Source organism: Chlorocebus sabaeus, chromosome 12, assembly GCF_047675955.1.
Source record: "Chlorocebus sabaeus isolate Y175 chromosome 12, mChlSab1.0.hap1, whole genome shotgun sequence".
In the NCBI taxonomy this organism is placed as follows: Eukaryota; Metazoa; Chordata; class Mammalia; order Primates; family Cercopithecidae; genus Chlorocebus; species Chlorocebus sabaeus.
Window position 1 is genome coordinate 56212330 of NC_132915.1, and position 18317 is coordinate 56230646.

Consider the following 18317-nt stretch of genomic DNA (forward strand, 5'->3'; position numbering starts at 1 on the left):
CCTAGTCACCTCAGATTTTCCAGAACCTGGGGGTCTCACCAGCAAAGGCTGTAAAACAGCAGAGATGGCAGCCTGTCCTCTCTGGGAGCTTTGTCCCAGATAGGTACAGACCTTTCATCAGCCCAAAGGCACCTGTAGGAAGTGGCTGGAGACCCTGATTGGGAGGTCTTGCCCAGTGAGGAGGAACGGGATCAGCACCTGCTTTAAAAAGCAATCTGGCCACATTTTGGTAGAGTGGTTATGCCATCCTGGGGGTTCATTTCAGCCCCCAGTCACCTCAGACACTCCAAAGCCCAAAGGCTGGAATGGCTAAGTTGCCCAAACAGCAAAGATGGTGGCTTGCTGATATGGTTTGGTTGTGTCCCCACCCACATCTCATCTTGAATTTCCACAAGTTGTGGGAAGGACCTGGTGGGAGGTAATTGAATCATGGGGCAGGTCTTTCCTGTGCTTTTCTTGTGACAGTGAATAAGTCTCACGAGATCTGATGGTTTTAAAAAGAGGCTTTCCCCTGCACAAGCTCTCTCATTTTTTGCCTGCTGCCATCCATGTAAGATGTGACTTGCTCTTCCTTGCCTTCCACCATGACTGTGAGGCTTCCCCAGCCACATGGAACTGTGTCCAATTTAACATCTTTCTTTTGTGAATTGCTCAGTCTTGGGTATGTCTTTATCAGCAGTGTGAAAATGGATTAATACACCCACCCCACCCTGTGGGAGTGCTGTGCTGGGGGGATTCAGATCTCTGTCCACTAGAGAGCTTGGGTGGGGGTATCTGGAGGCCCCTGTTAGGAGGTCCTGCCCAGTAGGGAGGAATGGAATTGGCCACCCGGTTAAAGCAGCAGTCTGTCCACGTTTTGGTAGAGCAGCTGTGCTGTGCTGGGGGATCCCCTTCTGCCCCGGGTTGGCTCAGACTCTCCAAAGCCTGAAGGCTAAAACAGCTAAGGTACCTGAATAGCAAAGATGGTGGCCCACCCCTCCCCCTGGAAACTCCTTCTTAGGGAGGTGTAATGCTGCTAGTGGTAGCTGGCTGGAATTCCAAGCCAGTAGGTCTTATCTTGTGAGGTGCCATGAAAATGGGGCCTGCAGCCTACTGCTGCTCAGCCCCCAGTGTTCAGCCTCTTTCTTAGGGGTACGTACAAGAGTCTAACCTCCCTCTTTGCCAGAGCTGCAGCTACTTTTGCCAGAAAGCTCAAGTATCTAAGCCTCCAGGGTCTCAACACGTGCCTGAGTGGCTGCTTTGCCAAGATTCCATGTAACTCTGTCTGTCAGACTGAAGACAGAAGGCCCTGGTGGAGTGGGTTCACAAGGAGATCTGATGCAAGGGTTGCAAAGATCTGTGGGAGAAGCATGGTTTCCCAGGGTTACTCATTCACTTACCACTTCCCTGGGGAGAGGAGGATACCCTGTCTTCATGTTGCCCCCAGGTGACCATTATCCTGTCTTGCTTTTCTTCATTCTCTGTGGGTTGTTTCCTTGATTAATGCCAGTACGATTACCTGGAGGTTTCAGTTCAAGGTGTTGTATTTACTTGCCCTTTCTGTTCCTCTCCATGAGAGCCATGCATACTAGCTGCTTCTAGTCAGCCATCTTGCTGACTGCCCCTACATTCTTCTTTCATTTTGAGTCTTTGAGATCTAATGTGTATTTCACACCTGCAGCACATTTCAGTTCACACTAGGCACACTTAAGTGCTTAATATTCACATACAGAGATTGGCCGCATGTGGGATAGTGTGGATTTAGAATTTAGAGCTTTTTATTCTTATTATAGCAAGCGGATGAGCCATCAAAGGAAGCCAGAGAGCAAGATTTTTTGTTTGTTTTTGACATGGTTTGGCTTTGTGTCCCTGCCCAAATCTCATGTTGAATTGTAATCCCCAATGTTGGAGGTGGAGCGTGGTGAGAGAGAGTTGGGTCATAGTGGTAGATTCCTTGCAAATGTCTTGGGCCATCCCCTTGGTGATAAGTGAGCTCTCCCTCTGAAATCTCACACGACCTGGTCATTTAAAAGTATCTGGCACCTCCCTCCCCTACCCGCTTGCTTGCTCCAGCTTTTGCCTTGTGAAGTACCTGTTCCACCTTTGCCTTCCACTGTGATTGTAAGTTTCCTGAGGTTTTCCCAGATGCTGAGCAGCACCATGCTTCCAGTAAAACCAGCAGAACTGTGAGCCAATTATACCTTTTTTCTTTGTAAATTACCCCATCTCAGATACTCAGATTTTTTTTTTTTTTTTTTTTTTTTTTTTTTTGAGATGCAGTCTTGCTCTGTCACCCAGGCTAGAGTGCAGTGGCATGATCTCGGCTCACTGCAACCGCCTCCCGGGTTCAAGCAATTCTCCTGCCTCAGCCTCCCAAGTAGCTGGGATTACAGGCATGTGCCAGCATGCCCTTCTAATTTTTGTATTCTTAATATATTGAGACGAGGTTTCACCATGTTGGCCAGACTGGTCTCAAACTCTTGACCTTGTCCCAAAGTGCTGGGATTACAGGCATAAGCGTCCGCACTTGGCCCTCAGATTTTTTTTTTTTTTTTTTTTTTTTTTTTTTTGAGATGGAGTCTTCCTCTGTGGCCCAGGCTGGAGTGCAGTGGCGTGATCTCGACTCACTGCGAGCTCCGACTCCTGGGTTCACGCCATTCTGCTGCCTCAGCCTCCCGAGTAGCTGGGACTACAGGTGCCTGCCACCACACCTGGCTAACTTTTTATATTTTTTTAGTAGAAATGGGGTTTCACCATGTTAGCCAGGATGGTCTACATCTCCTGACTTCATGATCCGCCTGCCTCGGCCTCCCAAAATGCTGGGATTACAGGCGTGAGCCACCATGCCTGGCCAGGTATTTCTTTATAGCAATGAAAAATGGCCTGATACAGTTTCTTTATTTTTCTATAAGCTCTTGTTATATGGTTCACTTATTTCAAGTTTTCTGATGACTTTCAGACCAAAATAGGTTATTCTGAAAGACACAGTGAGAGCAGCAACTAACTAGGATGTAGGCAGTTTTGTTAAATAGAGGAAATCTGTCCTGTAAGGAAAAAGAAAAAAACAATTTTCTTATGTGAAATTACAGCCTAAAATAGGATTTATCATTGCACTTCATTTGTTTACTCTTCAGTTATGGACATATTTTATTAAATAGTAATCTTAATTGGTTTATGAAGAAAATATTCTATGTCTTATATATATAAAACAAATATATTTTATTGACTAGTAATCTTAATTGGTTTGTGAGGAAAATATTATATGTCTGTATATGTATATATATAGAGAGAGAGATATCAAATATTTCAGAAACTTTCTTCTGAATGGGGCCTCTGAAAGAGTCTGGCCAAATATTCTGTAAATTCAAAAACTGAAAATATCAGAAGGTTTGTAAATTGTGTTTACATTGAATAACTCCAGTATTCAAAAACATTTGTAGCCTATATTATATGGTATAAATATTTCATATGATGCCGTTATCAAAATGTTTTAAATTTGTCCATGTACCTACCTAACTAGTACACTTTCATTACTGAAGTTGAAAAGCTTTAAATCATAGAGCTGTTCTAAGAAAATCTCTGAACTGAGACATACTTTGAGAAGAATCAGTACAGAAAATTTCCAACATTTTTCCAGTCTCTCCTTTACTGATCCCACCTCGCATGTTAAAAAGCAATACATCAAAAAGTCTGTTTGAGTATACCTTTTTATTCAAGATAATATTTACACTGGGAATTTATAAAAGTTTAGGTTAAATTACATACAGTTCTCAGTACATATTTATTTTAATGACATGACTTTGATACTCAAGCAACTTATTACTAGTATGTAAAATGAACTGGATCACACAAATGTACATTAGAGTTTGCTACCTTGTAAACCCTTTGTGAGGCTCTTCCTGCTCTCTTCCCAGCCACACTCTGGGCTCCCCAGGCCTTCCTCTCAACCTCACAGATCTCTGGCACTAATATCAGCAGAGGAAGGAGTGGAGATGAGGCTAAGTGGACTAAAACAATGGGGAAGGGAAGAAGACAGAGCAAGCAAAGTACCTTGTGACCTTAAAATAATGAGCCATGTTTTCCTGTGTGTCTAGTGAACTGTCTCTAAAGACAATTCAAAAAAAGAAGCTATAAAAATGTTGAGAATAAAAGCAACATCCTTGTGATTAAAAGCCTGCCCTACCGAGTTTGCTGCTTTGAAGCACAACACACATTTGAATGTAACTGAAAAGAAAATTTCAGCATATTTAGAAGGTAAGAAACGCCAGGTGAGGTGCAAAACTGCCTTACAACTTGACAATTATTGTTTATAACTTATATTTCAATCTTTTAAAATAGTCGATAAAAGACATAATGTTCTCCCTTCCTCACATTTATTATCAAGATAATGAGGAACTTCTCAGCCGAGATAGGAATGAATTTTTTTGATTCAGGGCGAAACCCTGCTGTGTGCCTCTAAATTTTCAGAATTTTTCAGTATTTTTGCCATTGAAGCAACAGTAGTGGATGAGCAAAGAGTGAAAATTTCAATGCAAGTGAGATTTCTAAATGGCGATGGTAGACCAGGATAGCCATGGAAGATAACATATTTGCAGGTTCTAGGGATTTGGATGTGAACATTTCCTCCTTCAAAAAATGTTCATATCCAAATCCCTAAAACCTGTAAATATGTTACCTTCCACAGCAAGACAGACTACAAATGTGATTAACGTAAGGATCTTGAGACGGAGAGATTATTCTGGATTATCCAGATTGGCAAAATATAATTACAGATATCCTTATAAGAGGGGCCAGAGTCAGAGAGAGGAACTATGCCAACAGAAGCAGAGGTTGGAATGATGCTCTTTGAAGACGGAGAAAGGGGGCGTGAGCCAAGAATTGCAGCAGTCTCTAAAACAGATTTTTCCCTAGAGCCTCTAGATGGATTTTGCCCTAAGACACATTTCAGACTTCTGACTTCCAGAACTGTAAAATAATAAATTTGTGCTGCTTTAAGTCACAGAATGTGTGGCATTTTATCACAGCAGCGATACAAAACTAATACAGCAAGCATTGCAGAGCATGAACGCAACATATGCCTCAACCCTCTGCAGTTATTGTTTTCCACCAGCTATAGTTTTCATCCGCATACTTATCATAATCCCATTGCCAATAACAGGAAGCACTAACGATGCAAAGTTCATCATATGGGTAAAACAAAATATATTTGTACTATAAAGACAACCTATCAGCAAGTAAAACTTTCCATTTATCAAATTCATTTAACTAAAACTTATTGAATAAAGAAGTGACCACAGCCAGGTGCTGTGGCTCACGCCTGTAATCCCAGCACTTTGGAAGGCCGAGATGGTGTGTCACCTGAGGTCAGGAGTTCAAGACCAGCCTGGCCAACATGGTGAAACCCCATGTCTACTAAAAATACAAAAATTAGCTGGGCATGATGGTGGATGCCTGTAATTCCAGCTACCTGGAAGGCTGAGGCAGGAGAATCACTTGAATCCGGGAGGTGGAGGTGGCAGTGAGCCGAGATCGTGCCATTGCATTCCAGCTTGGGCGACTGAGTGAAACTCCGTCTCAAAAAAGAAAAAAAAAAAAGAAGTGACCAAGACCACCCGGTTGGAATTTACATTCTAATTCCAATAAAATTCCCACCCAGTTGGAATTTACATTCTAATGGGAGACATGGGAAATAAATACATTACACAATTTTATATAAATATATGTTTTCTGTGGGAAATGCAAATACTAGCTGATTCTGGAAAACTAAATCAAGTGTCCCTTCATAAATCCAACTTCCAGGTTCATGAACCCTTTACTACTGTAAAATGTTTTTTCCTCGGGTATTCAGGTAAAACCTCCAGGGGTTCTTCAAGGCCTGCCATTTCATTTCACATCAGTTTTCTCAAATTTTATGGGATAATCACTGTGAAAAAAAACATTTTAAATGGTCCATTTTCAAGGCATGATAAATCTAAGTACTGGCAGCCAGCCTAAGGATGTAAAAAACCACACAGCTCATGCACCTGGAAAGTCATGATAAGCGAAGAGACTGTAAAGGAGGGGTCAGCCCATAAAAGGGAAGAAAGTTCCGTTATTGGGAAATCAAAACTTAAGCGGGGAAGGGGGTGGGGGGGTATAACCTTATAAGGGGAATAATAAAACTTAGGCTTTGTCCGGAAAGATTGTAACCTGATAGTACTCAACCAGTGAGGAACTGGGGGAGGGACTTGCATGCTAGGAGATAAATTACCTGCTGTAACTGCCCTGGGTGTGCCTGCCTACCAGACACCCAGTCTTGCAAGACCTCTATGCAAAGCCTTGCTTCCATTGTTCTTTGTGTCTCCAAGTCCATTCTTTGAGTTTTGGATGGGTGTTTCTCACAATCACTTTCTAAAGAAGGCATAAATGAATATTACTGCCATTCTCCAGCCTCTGTCCCTGTGATCCACCTCTAGGCTACATGCCATGTTCTGGCCAAACAGAAAAGAAGGTTGAACTCCAGGGAATAGAAAAGCATGGTTAACTAGAAATATGGCCAGTTATACCCAAGCCCTGTTAGTATGTTCCCTTTGCATTACTTGTGGATAAAGCACTTTTCAACAAGATGTGGAAGTATAATTTTCTTGTATTTATGCCTGAAGTTATTAACCAGTAATTGCTCCAAGTGACTTTTTTTGAATGACCTTTAATGGAACTATACAGGTAGTTTCATACTATCCCCCATGTTTTTACTCAACTGCGGAACTATTTATAAGATCAGACTCCAAGTAGAAAATAAATCTGTATACGAAAAATGATTTAGAATTGAGAGATATCCTGCATTCCTTTCTCTCCTTTACCCCTTACATTCCGTGCATCAGCATCTTCTAAAATTTTACCTACAGAAAATCACTTGATCAGTCCATTTTTTTCCATTTCCATTATTATAATGCTAGTTCAAGCCACCATCATGTTATACTTGGACCTGAATTGACCTCTCACCTCTCTGCAATCCATTCTTCAAGAGCAATCACAGTAATACCTTTGATTTTATTAAATAATATTGAAAATTCAGTAAATACAAATAATTTTACAGCAAACATCAGTGTTTTCACTACCTAGAGTTTACAAATTGTTAATAATTTGTGTTTACATGTGAGTGGTATTACAAATATGATACCAGAAATGGACATTACAAATACAGTGATGTCCTTTTTATTCTCCTCCTCATTCCCATAGTCTAGAATTAATCACCACCTTAAATTTGGTGTTTATCCTTCCAGGCTATTTTTATACTTTTATTCTATATATGTGTTTATAAGTGGAATATGGAATCGTTTTATCTCCTTAAAAAATTACATAAACGGTATCATTCTCTACCTTCTTTATTCCATTGAACATTACTTAATTGAAGGCTATCCCTGTTGATTCTTATAGATCCTGTTTTTTTCATTTTAATTACTGTGTATTGTGTTCCACTGTGTGAATACCTCATTATTATTTCAATTTTCATACAGATTGATAGTTAGTTGCTTTATGTTTTTCTCTACTACAGTGCCCCATTGAGCTCACTGGTGACTTTTTGTGCAACTTTATACAACTTTCATTACCTAGATATAGAATTGCAAGATCATAAGGAATGCACTTTTTCAATTAGATCTTCCCAAAGAGGTTGTGCTGACTTACACTCTCACCAGCTATGAATCCTGGATTCAGTATTTTCAAACTTTAAATTTTTCCTAATTATTGCTTTAATGGGATTTCTCTGATGACTAATGAGATCATATGACAATTGGACTTTCTTTTATGAATTACCTTCTTCATATCTATTGCCCATTTTCTATTGTATTATTTGTCTTTTGGAAGTTTTATTTTGCAGATATCTTCTCTTAGTCTAAGCCTCATCTTTTCATTTTGTAGAAATTTAAAGGGATTCTTGCAATTACTTTTAATGGCAAAAACAACAGTTACTTTTGTACCAACCTAATACAAGGTATTATTTGTTATTTGAAATTTTTAATCAAGGTGATATTTAAACACAAATTAGATAGTAGTACTAAGGTTTTGTTAAAATTAAACAATAACCTTACTATAAATCCTGTATAGTTTGTAGTATATTTTGGAATATAATGGAAGATGAACCTATCATTCCCAACAGTCCCTAGAATAATGCTTTGCACATGGCGGGTATTCAACAAATATTTGTTGAGTAAATAAATGATTATTTTTGTTACTGTGATAAAATTCTAACTTAAAAAACTTATACCCAGTGTTAGATAGTCAAGATTCTGATTCTGAGAGTGATCAAAACAGTTAAGTAGCACATGTCATAGAGGTTTTTTAATGGGGTTTCCTTCTTTGTAGATATACTGCACATCATATAAGTCCCACAGTCAGGCTTACCTCAGCTACAAGGATTGAGATGTCACACAACAACCTTTGCAAGAGAAGAAAAGGTTACAAAACAGAGGAAATCTGGGTTTCAGAACAATGGGAGAGTGCATGTAGAATAGTGGCTAATTGCATGGATTCTGCAGTCAGACCAATCGGGCTTTAACCCTGGGTCTTCTACTTGTTAGCTGGATAACCTTAGATCACCTACCTTCTCTAATTCTCAATTTCAACAACAATTTTCAGCAAAGTAAGAAAAATAATGTCTCTCTCATAGCATGCCATAGAGATTAAATGACCTAATGTATTAAAGCATCTCCACAGTACCCAACACCAAAGTGTTCAAAAATGGTAGCAGTTAGTGTTATTAAATGGAAGTTATTTTATATTCTCAGAAATTATGTAATGGCAATGCATCAATTTTAAATTTTAATGGCATTTAAACATTGCATTATGGCTATAATGTATTAAGGAATGCCTTTTCACTATAAGAACAAATAGCCTCAGATGATGTACTTCCTATTTTGATTTCTAGCTTCCATTGATAATTATTATAGACTTGGACAAATTTCAGGTGTTGTTGCCTAAGCCTTTTGTTTTTAAAAATGTTCATATCTTTATTAAGACTTTGTATATAATTTTAGATAATACATAAATGTGATTATATACCTGCTTTCATAGTGAATTTTTAAAAATCTCATCTCCTATCTCCCTTCTTCAACCTCCTTACATCCCATTCCCATGATAATTCCTGTTACAGCCTAGTATGTATCCTTACATTTTTTCTCTTGATTTATGTAATTCGATGCAGAACTATTCATACATATATTTACATATATTGCAAATACAGGGTTTTAAAAATAAATAATTTTAAAGATGGGGTCATATTATAAAGCAGGTTGCTTTTCTCACCCAACATTACCTGGGGGAAATACATCCAAATCATTTGGGTATAACTTGAATTCCTGTTTTTGACAGCAGCACAATATTCCATGATTAGAGGTAGCATTATCTATTCAGCAATCCCTCAATTGTTGATTTTGTTTCCATTTTTTGGCAATGTAGACACTGCTACAATAAATATCCTTACATGTCTTTATATACTGATGTGTTTACTTCTTTGGAATAGATTCACAGGAGTAGGATTACTAGATTGGAGGAGGACATGTGCATTTTACATTTTAATAGATGTTGAATCTTTTCCATTAACAGCAGGAAATATAAAAACACTTTAGGTCACTTTTATAGGAAATGTCACTTGTGTACAACGGTTATGTAGCAATAAATGTAACATCTTTTAAAAAAGAGAAAACAATAAATTTCTGGTAAGGAAGTTCTAAAGAAAGAAGCAATCCATTGGGATATGCCCTCCTTTAAAATTACTGTTATTAGAAAGTGGAATTCGGTAGGGGATTGGAGCAGGGGCAGGAGGCTTGAAGAAGAAAGAATACGGAAATAGAAATCTTTCCAAGTTCACTTTCATCAATAGTGACTTTCCTTTCCATAATAGTGCTGTCCTAACACAGGATGTCTGATCATCTTAGTAATACACAATTGTTTGGCTCTTACACACTTTTCCTTCCAAGCTCATTGGCTGCTTTTTCTTTTTGGCTAAATGCTTTGTGGTGTGCAGCATGCTGATAAATACCACTTAAACATTTTTCACTACTTTTCTGTGGTAGGGAGTGGAGGAAGGGGAGAGAGTTCCAAGAACAAGGGCTTTTTGTGATATACCGATGATGCTATCAAGTCCTTAAACAAGTACGTAAGAAGTCTTAGCAGAGTTAATTGCTCAGTTCACTACTTTTACAGTACATCTTTATAGGGAGCAGAATAAAATACCATGATTTACAAGTTGGAATGAAAAAAGCACTTCTTAAAACATATTTATCAGGCCATTCCTGTTGACAAGAACACTAATAGAGGCTAGTTTTTAAAAATTTCTTCATTAGTAATTTCCATTAAGAAATATTAGTCCTGTACATGGTAGATATAAAATAAGTAAAAATATTAACATACTTAATCTGCATATTTACTTTTAAAATGTGGTAGAAAAGTAAAAATTGGGCCGGGTGCAGTGGCTCACGCCTGTAATCCCAACACTTTGGGAGGCCAAGGCAGGCGGATCATGAGGTCAGGAGTTTGAGACCAGCCTGACCAACAGGGTGAAACCCCGTCTCTACTAAAAATGCAAAAATTTGCCAGGCCTGGTGGCGGCACCTGTAATCCCAGCTACTCAGGAGGCTGAGGCAGGAAAATCGCTTGAACCTGGGAGGCAGAGGTTGCAGTGAACCGAGATTGCACCACTGCACTCCAGCTTGGGTGACACCGCGAGACTACGTCTCAAAAAACAAACAAAAAAAACAAGCAAAAAAGCAAAACAAATTGGCTAAAAGGAAACTATTCAAAATGCAAAAGGCTTAAAACTGTGAAACCTCCAGCCTGCAGATCAGCAGGAAAAAAGTCTGATTAATCCATGACCAAATGAACTAATTTAAAAGACACCATGAAAATGAAATATGAAACAAAATACCTATGAAATTTTAAATTATTTTAAGAACAAAACTCTCCCGTATGTTTCATAAAACATGAAAATACATTTTTAAAACATAAATCTGTCTAAGTATTATTAGCTTTCTTTCTCAACACATCGAGAAACTTAGGCAATGAGAATATTGTCTGAGTTTCTTATCAGTTGTATTTTCTTATTTCTTGAATCACAATTATGCTTAAGACAAGAGCATTCTGGCAAATATTTATTGTTCTAAGAAATTTGTCATCTTTTTAAAGGACTGCAGAAACTCTATTTTATTTTATTTTTTAAAAAAACCTAACTGAAATTAAGCGGGCAATGTGTTCATGAAAAGGAAGAGAGATTCTCCCTCAATTCCGAGGGAAAGTCAGGGGCAGGACACAGAATATTCTTTTACAGTAACATTGGGATTGTCTTTTCTCATCAGCTCTAGGTTTAGACAAGCAGCGGGCCTGGTCTTTATCAGGTTTCCACTGAAATGAAGAGAAGTGGGTGAAGGTAGAGACCAGGCATATCTTCCAGCATGGGAGTGACTAAGAAGTGCCATATCCCTTCTTTTCAGCCCAAACCTTCAAAGAGGCAAATGATTACAGGGTAATTTAAACTATCAAGCTAAGAAAATGCACACACACATAATACCTAACTGTCAAAGGGCCGATTCACAACTTGGTCACTTAACTGGAGGAGAAAAGGAATCTTTGGAATTAGAATAAACAGACACATCTACAAATAGTTTATTATTTCTGCCAGAACTCCAAGTGGTTTCCCAATAATTTGAAGAATCTTCTGAGAAGGGTGCTCTGGAAATCCAAAGCTTATCTAGCAGAAACTCAAATTCTACACAAACCAAATAGATTCATCTTCCTCCCTAACCTACTCCTCTGCTTTTGACTTCTGTTTCTGTGTGACAGAGCCTGGTATCTGTGTTCTATTTGTATTATATATTCAGTTATTCTGTGTTCCCAGAAAAACTGGAATGCAAAATCCTTACTGAATTTGCTCTTTAATAAAAACTACGGGCCAGGCGCAGTGACTCATGCCTGTAATCCCAGCACTTTGGGAGGCAGAGGTGGGTGGATCGCTTGAGCCCAGGGGTAAGAGACCAGTAAGGGTAATGTGATGAAACCCCATCTCCACAAAAATTACAAAAATTAGCCAGAGCGTGGTGGCATGCACCTCTAGTCCCAGCTCCTCAGGAGGCTGAGGTAGGAGGATTGCTTGAGCCCAGGAGGCGGAGTTTGCAGTGAGCCGAGATTGAGCCACTGCACTCCAGCCTGGGCAACAGAGCTAGACCTTGTCTCAAAACCAAAACAACAACAACAGCAACAAACCTATGTAATATAAGTTCTCCACACTTCATTCCTCATTTGTAAATGAGGAATCAAACCTTGTAGGTAGAAAGAATAAAGAACATGGAAACCAGAAATACCTGTTCACACCCAAGTCTGCCATTTACCATGTGTGTTGCCCTGGGAAATGTTAAGGGTCTCCTAGTTCTTATATTCTTTGTCTTAATGATTTATCTGATGATGTTTCCATATTTGTTACTATATCAAAGAAAGTTAAATATTAACAAGAGCCATAACATTAGCAGACACTGCAGAACATCTACATAATGTGGGGAAACAAAGAGAGTTGAAAGACTCCTAGGAAAGTGTTTTAATACACTTAACTCTACACAGCCATGTTCTTGCCCACCCATGACTTTGCCTGTAGCTGCCTCCACCTCAGCTTTCTCCCTACCATCCATTTATTTATATTCTATCCATACTTCAAAGGCCAACTCAAATATTTCCCCCTCACTGAAACCTCTTATGAAAATTTCAGTGAACATTGAACAATAACTGAACTTTCTAAATAGGTAATATTTAAATTCATTATGTATTTCCATGCTCAGCGATGTACAAGATACTTTTTTTTTTTTTTTGAGACTGAGTTGCCCAGGCTGGAGTGCCGTGGCGCGATCTCGGCTCACTGCAAGCTCAACCTCCCAGGTTCACGCCATTCTCCTGCTTCAGCCTCCCGAGTAGCTGGGACTACAGACGCCCGCCACCTCGCCCAGCTAGTTTTTTGTATTTTTTAGTAGAGACGGGGTTTCACCGTGTTAGCCAGGATGGTCTCGATCTCCTGACCTCGTGATCCACCCGTCTCGGCCTCCCAAAGTGCTGGAACTACAGCCGCCCGCCACCACGCCTGGCTAATTTTTTGTATTTTTAGTAGAGATGGGGTTTCACCACATTAGCCAGGATCTCGATCTCCTGACCTCATGATCTGCCCGCTTTGGTCTCCCAAAGTGCTGGGATTACAGGCATGAGCCACCGCGCCCAGCCTTATACTCTTTGTTTCACATGCATGACGTGTATTTAAATTATTTATTGTTTTATTCATTTCCAGTAAACACTCACTGAAAATCTTCCACATATTCTGTGATCTTGGACGTTATTTATGTAAATTTTATTTTGTAAAATGGGAATAGAAATTGCTATCTTTCAAAGTTGAGGAAGATTGAATGAGATAACATATGTGCAAGTGCCTGACCTGTGTTGTGGCATAAATGTCTCTTTTTCTTTCTTGTTTATAAACAGGTAGTTTCTGAAAATTATTTTTAAAAATGGACTGCTTAACTTGTTCTCAAGATTAGGGATACTCTATCTAGAAAGCAAGTTTTTCTTGTGCTATTTTGTAACTAACACTGTCATTTTTTGAGTATTTCAGTATCTACTTGGAGATGTCACATGAAAGAGTTTGCTAACTTCACTAATATTAATAGAATTTCATGGTTAAATGTTTGGAATGCTGGGATTTAAAACCAGTAAGGCATTTCCTTTTTTTCTCCCCACCCGCTTCAGTGAGGTTGTTTCATGCATTTGTAATACAGTTAGATTGTTTTGTCACATTCTGTATTCCGTCCTGAGATCCTCTAGCCTTTTAAATAATTTTTAAATTTTGCATTAAGATTTACTTTTTTTAAGTCGACAAATGCATAATGTCTTAATGTCGTGTCTCTGTCATTACAGTATCATATAGAATAGTATCACTGTCGTGAAAATCTGCTGTGGTCTACTTATTTAGCACTCTCCTCAGATCCCGGGCAACCACTGGTCTTTTTTACTATTGCTATGGTTTTGCCTTTTCCAGAATGTCATATAATTGGAGGATTCAGGATGTGACCTTTTCAGTCTGACTTTTTGCATTTAGCAATATGCAGTTAAAATTAATGCATATCTATGCATAACTTGATAGCTCATCCTTTTTATCACGTAATAGTATCCTATTGTATGAATGTACTTGAATATTTTAAGAATAGCATCCTGTTCTTATTTCATGCATGCAACAGGTCATATATTTCTGATGTTAATATTAGTCCTTTAAAAATTTTTGTTATTTCCGTCTTCTTAGTAGTCTCTGCTTCCTCCAGGTTGCTTTTCTTCTGGCTATTTTTGTGAACCTCTGCTTTAGAGGCTTCACTTTAAAAATCTGGTTGTCTTGGCTGTCCCTTTAAATGTGGGGCACCAAAAAGCTGACTGAGCATGAGTTCAGTTTGTTGACTGTGAGCACCACAATAGCAAAACTAGAGGAATGACTTTGTTGAAGTCATTTAACATCTTCAGATTTATTCACTTGGGCTGGTCAGGTTCCCCAGAGATTCACTGATCTCTCTAGAGGATACACTTTTGACAGCTTTCTGGGAGCCAACAGAGCGACAAAGACCCAAGGTTTAAATCAGCCCAATCTTACTGCCCATGCTCTGTGGACCAGTGAACCTCTCTTTTACCCCCTCCAAAGAAAAGACCCCCACTCTTCTTGAATAGCTTGATTGAAATATCATTCACATAGCACACAATTTACCCATTTAAAGTATAAAATTCAGCTGGGCATGGTGGTGCACACCTGAAATCCCAGCTACTTGGGAGTCTGAGGCAAGAGGATCACTTGAGCCCAGGAGTTCAAAAACAGCCTGGTCAGCAATACAAGACCCCATCTAAAAAAGTGTATATAATTTAATGGTTTTTGTATATTTAGTCAGAGTTGTGCAACCATCACATCAATTTTGGAACATTTTCATCATCCCAAGAAGAAACCACATGCCGTTTAGAAGTCATCCTTCGCAACCAGTGCCCCCATCCTTCACTGACTCCCCACCTCCACCCCACCCCAGACTAGGCAACCACTACTCTCTTCTCTGGTTCTATGGATTTTCCTAGTCTGGACAGTTCATAGAAATGGAATCGTACACTAGGCAGTCTTTTCTGACTGGATTCTTTCTCTTAGCCTCTGTTTCCATGTGTGTTATAGAATGAATCAGTCCTTCTTTTTTTTATTGCCGAAAAATACTCCATTGTATGGATATACCATATTTTATGTATTCATTCATTATTTGATGGCTTGAGGGTATAGCTTCTTTTTGTCTATTACGAATAATGCTGCTTTGAAAAATCATGTACTGAATAAATTTTTGTGTAGACATGTTTTCATTTCTCTTGGGTATATACCTAGGAGTAGAATTGCTCAATCATATGCTAACACTGTGCTTAATCATTTGAGGAACTATTGGTCTCCAAAGTGGCTGCACCATTTCCATTCCCACCAGCAGCATATGAGGTCTCCATTGCTCCACATCCTATATAAGATTTGTTACTGTCTTTTTCATTATAGCCACTCTAGTATAAATGAACTGGTATCACATTTTGCCTGTTTTTTTAAAAACATACTTTATTTTTATTTATTTATTTATTTTGAGATGGAGTCTCCTTCTGTTGCCAGGCTAGAGTGCAGTGGTGCAATCTCCGCCCACTGCAACCTCCACCTCCCAGGTTCAAACGATTCTCCTGCCTCAGCCTCCCAAATAGCTGGGACTACAGGTGCATGCCACCACGTCCAGCTAATTTTTCTGTTTTTAGTAGAGACGGAGTTTCACCATGTTGGCCAGGATGGTCTCGATCTCTTAACCTCATGATCCGCCCACCTTGGCCTCCCAAAGTGCTGGGATTACAGGCGTGAGCCACCACACCTGGCCTTAAACATACTTTCAACTACTCCTCTTAATTTTAATTTCACCTTATCCCCAATTCCAAATGTACAAGTAGACACTAATTCATTGCTCTTTTAGAGGTTCTGCAGTGTAGATTGCTTTTCCCCCACCAATCACTTAGTACCATTTCTGTGTCTGCTATATTAGTTAACTCTGGTCTAGCAATTTCTAGCTTCCAAAATATTGTGGTTTCTGTCTTCTGTTTCATTTTCTTTGTCTTGTTGGTCTTATATCCTTAAAAATTTCATGGACTTCATTTTAATGAATTTTGAGAAAGAGAAGTAGCTAGTGCATATGATTAATTCATTCTCTCTAAACTAGAAGTTTATTTTCATTTCTATCTGCACTGTGAAGTTGAGTTTTTTTATTTGAATTTTTTTTAAGGAGAATAAGGTTTAACACATATTTTTCTGAAAGGGGTAATCAAAGCGTAAGTCATACTTGAGTGAAATGTTACTTTTGGAGAGAAATGAACACAGAAGCATACTTGTATTATTTATAATGGTTTGTCTCTCTTGTGATCACTTAAAGTTATATGAACATATCTTGTATTGTTTTCATCTTTTAAATTAATCACTGGGACATTATTATAAGCTTTATACAAGTGATGGCTATTAACTTCATTTTTAAAGCTTTAACAATAATAATACATAGTAATATTTATTTTTTACATACTGTATCCCGGGCACCGTGCTAAACATTGTACACATACTATCTCAAATGTGAGGTAAGTACTTTCAAAATACCATTAGAGGTGAGGAAGCTGAGGCTTAAATCTCTGGTGTAACATGCTAGGAATGAAATGGTGAACTTAGGCATTTGTATTTGCTTTTCTGATTCCAAGGCCTCATCTCCTAACAATATTCTGTACTATACTTGGAGAGACTCCATTTTGATTGACTTATAGACAGGCCAGGTTGGCTAATTCTGCCATAGCATGAATTGTTTGTCTATGTGTTTATATATTGTGCATGGGTGTGTAGGTGGTATTAATATGTATCTGTATTTTAAACCAAACACATACATGTAATTAAATAAGTTTTTCCTGCTTGCAGATTGTCCTTATTTAAGCTAGATTAATCCAGGTTGAAGGACAGAAGATTATCAATAATTAACACCATTAACTTAATGAGAACTGGGATGCCAGTTTTAGAGGTCAACTCCAATATGGACTTTCCAGTGTAAAAAAAAAAGTACAGCATGGATTCCATGCCTCTAACTTAGAGTATTTTGCCAAATGCAAGAGAAAAAAATAGCTCCTTACTTTAAAAGAAAGTTTCTATTTTAAGTTGTCTTTGTGAAATTCCTCATTACAATTGTTTTTGTTTGTTTGTTTGTTTCTATATCTGAGAAGGGCTGATTGCTATCTCAGAGGGAGGCTGTGGGTGAAAAGATGGTACACACAATCTAACATTCTTTCCAGGTTAATTTTGTTCTCCGTGTCCCACTTCACTGAAGTGATTAACCGAAAGAGCTTTCAAGTCAAAGGAGAACCTATTACAAAGTCCCTTGGAGGTTTAGGGGGAAGAGTTCATGGGCTGTGGGCTTGGAATGTTCCAGGAACAGTGAGGAGGCTATGGTGCATAGAGTGCAGAGGGCACAGGGAGGGCAGCTTCAGCAAAGCTGGAGAGTCTGGCAGGATGGCTTCTGTATGGGACTGCAGCCATGCCAGGAGTCACAATACAGAGCTGATGAGGAGGCCTTGAGTCACAAAGGGTGGGGGACTTCCATGTGGTCTGGAATTCAGTAGCTATTACTTTATCCCCAGGGAATCAAAAGGGAATGATTTGGACCTGAGTTTCTAGCAGTTTTGTGAGTGGTGTTTAGAAGTCAGAGGAGTGTTTTGTTATTATACAGTAACATGCCTGTATTCCTGACTGGTCTGGCAGGATATCTTGAATGTTATTTATGAACACATGCACAGGGATATTGTAAATCTTATGTGCAAAACAAAGCCTCTATTCAGAGAGCTTTTCAGTTCTAAGCCATCAGTGCTAGCAACACTGAATTGAACAAGTCCTGCTTAAGTAGGAACTAACTGAGCTGCCTTTATTTGGTTTTCCAAGATACCAAAATAAAGTTCTTCAAACAGGAATGGCTACTAAATAGCATTTAAAGGCTCCGTATTTTATGTTTCAAATCAACAAACATTTATAAAAGTAGCTGCTGGAGATGCAGAGATAAATATGACATGATTCCTGCCCTTGGTGAGTCCACAGTTTAACAATGAGAGAGAGAGATGGGCAAACAGTTATTCTACAATAAAGCATGGTAGCTTCTCCAGTAGGAGTATGATTCCACTTTTTCTATGGGGGCCACAGGTTGTTGATGCTTTCTAACCTGTGAAATGTGTGAGTTGTAGTCGATGATGATAACATTAACAGCTATCATTATCAGGAATTA

At 38.8% G+C, this 18317-nt stretch overlaps 1 protein-coding gene across 2 annotated transcripts in view; it reads left to right on the plus strand.

Moving 5' to 3' along the window:
* Nucleotides 1-18317, plus strand: part of TEK (TEK receptor tyrosine kinase) — a 156516-nt gene that overhangs the window by 2475 nt on the left and 135724 nt on the right. Inside the window, exon 2 of one of the 2 annotated variants that reach the window (XM_073021697.1) lies at nucleotides 4074-4233. The exons of the other annotated variant lie outside the window; for it this stretch is intronic. The gene's annotated coding sequence lies outside the window, so the exon portion shown is untranslated. The remainder of the gene's footprint in view (nucleotides 1-4073; nucleotides 4234-18317) is intronic. 2 annotated transcript variants of the gene reach the window in all.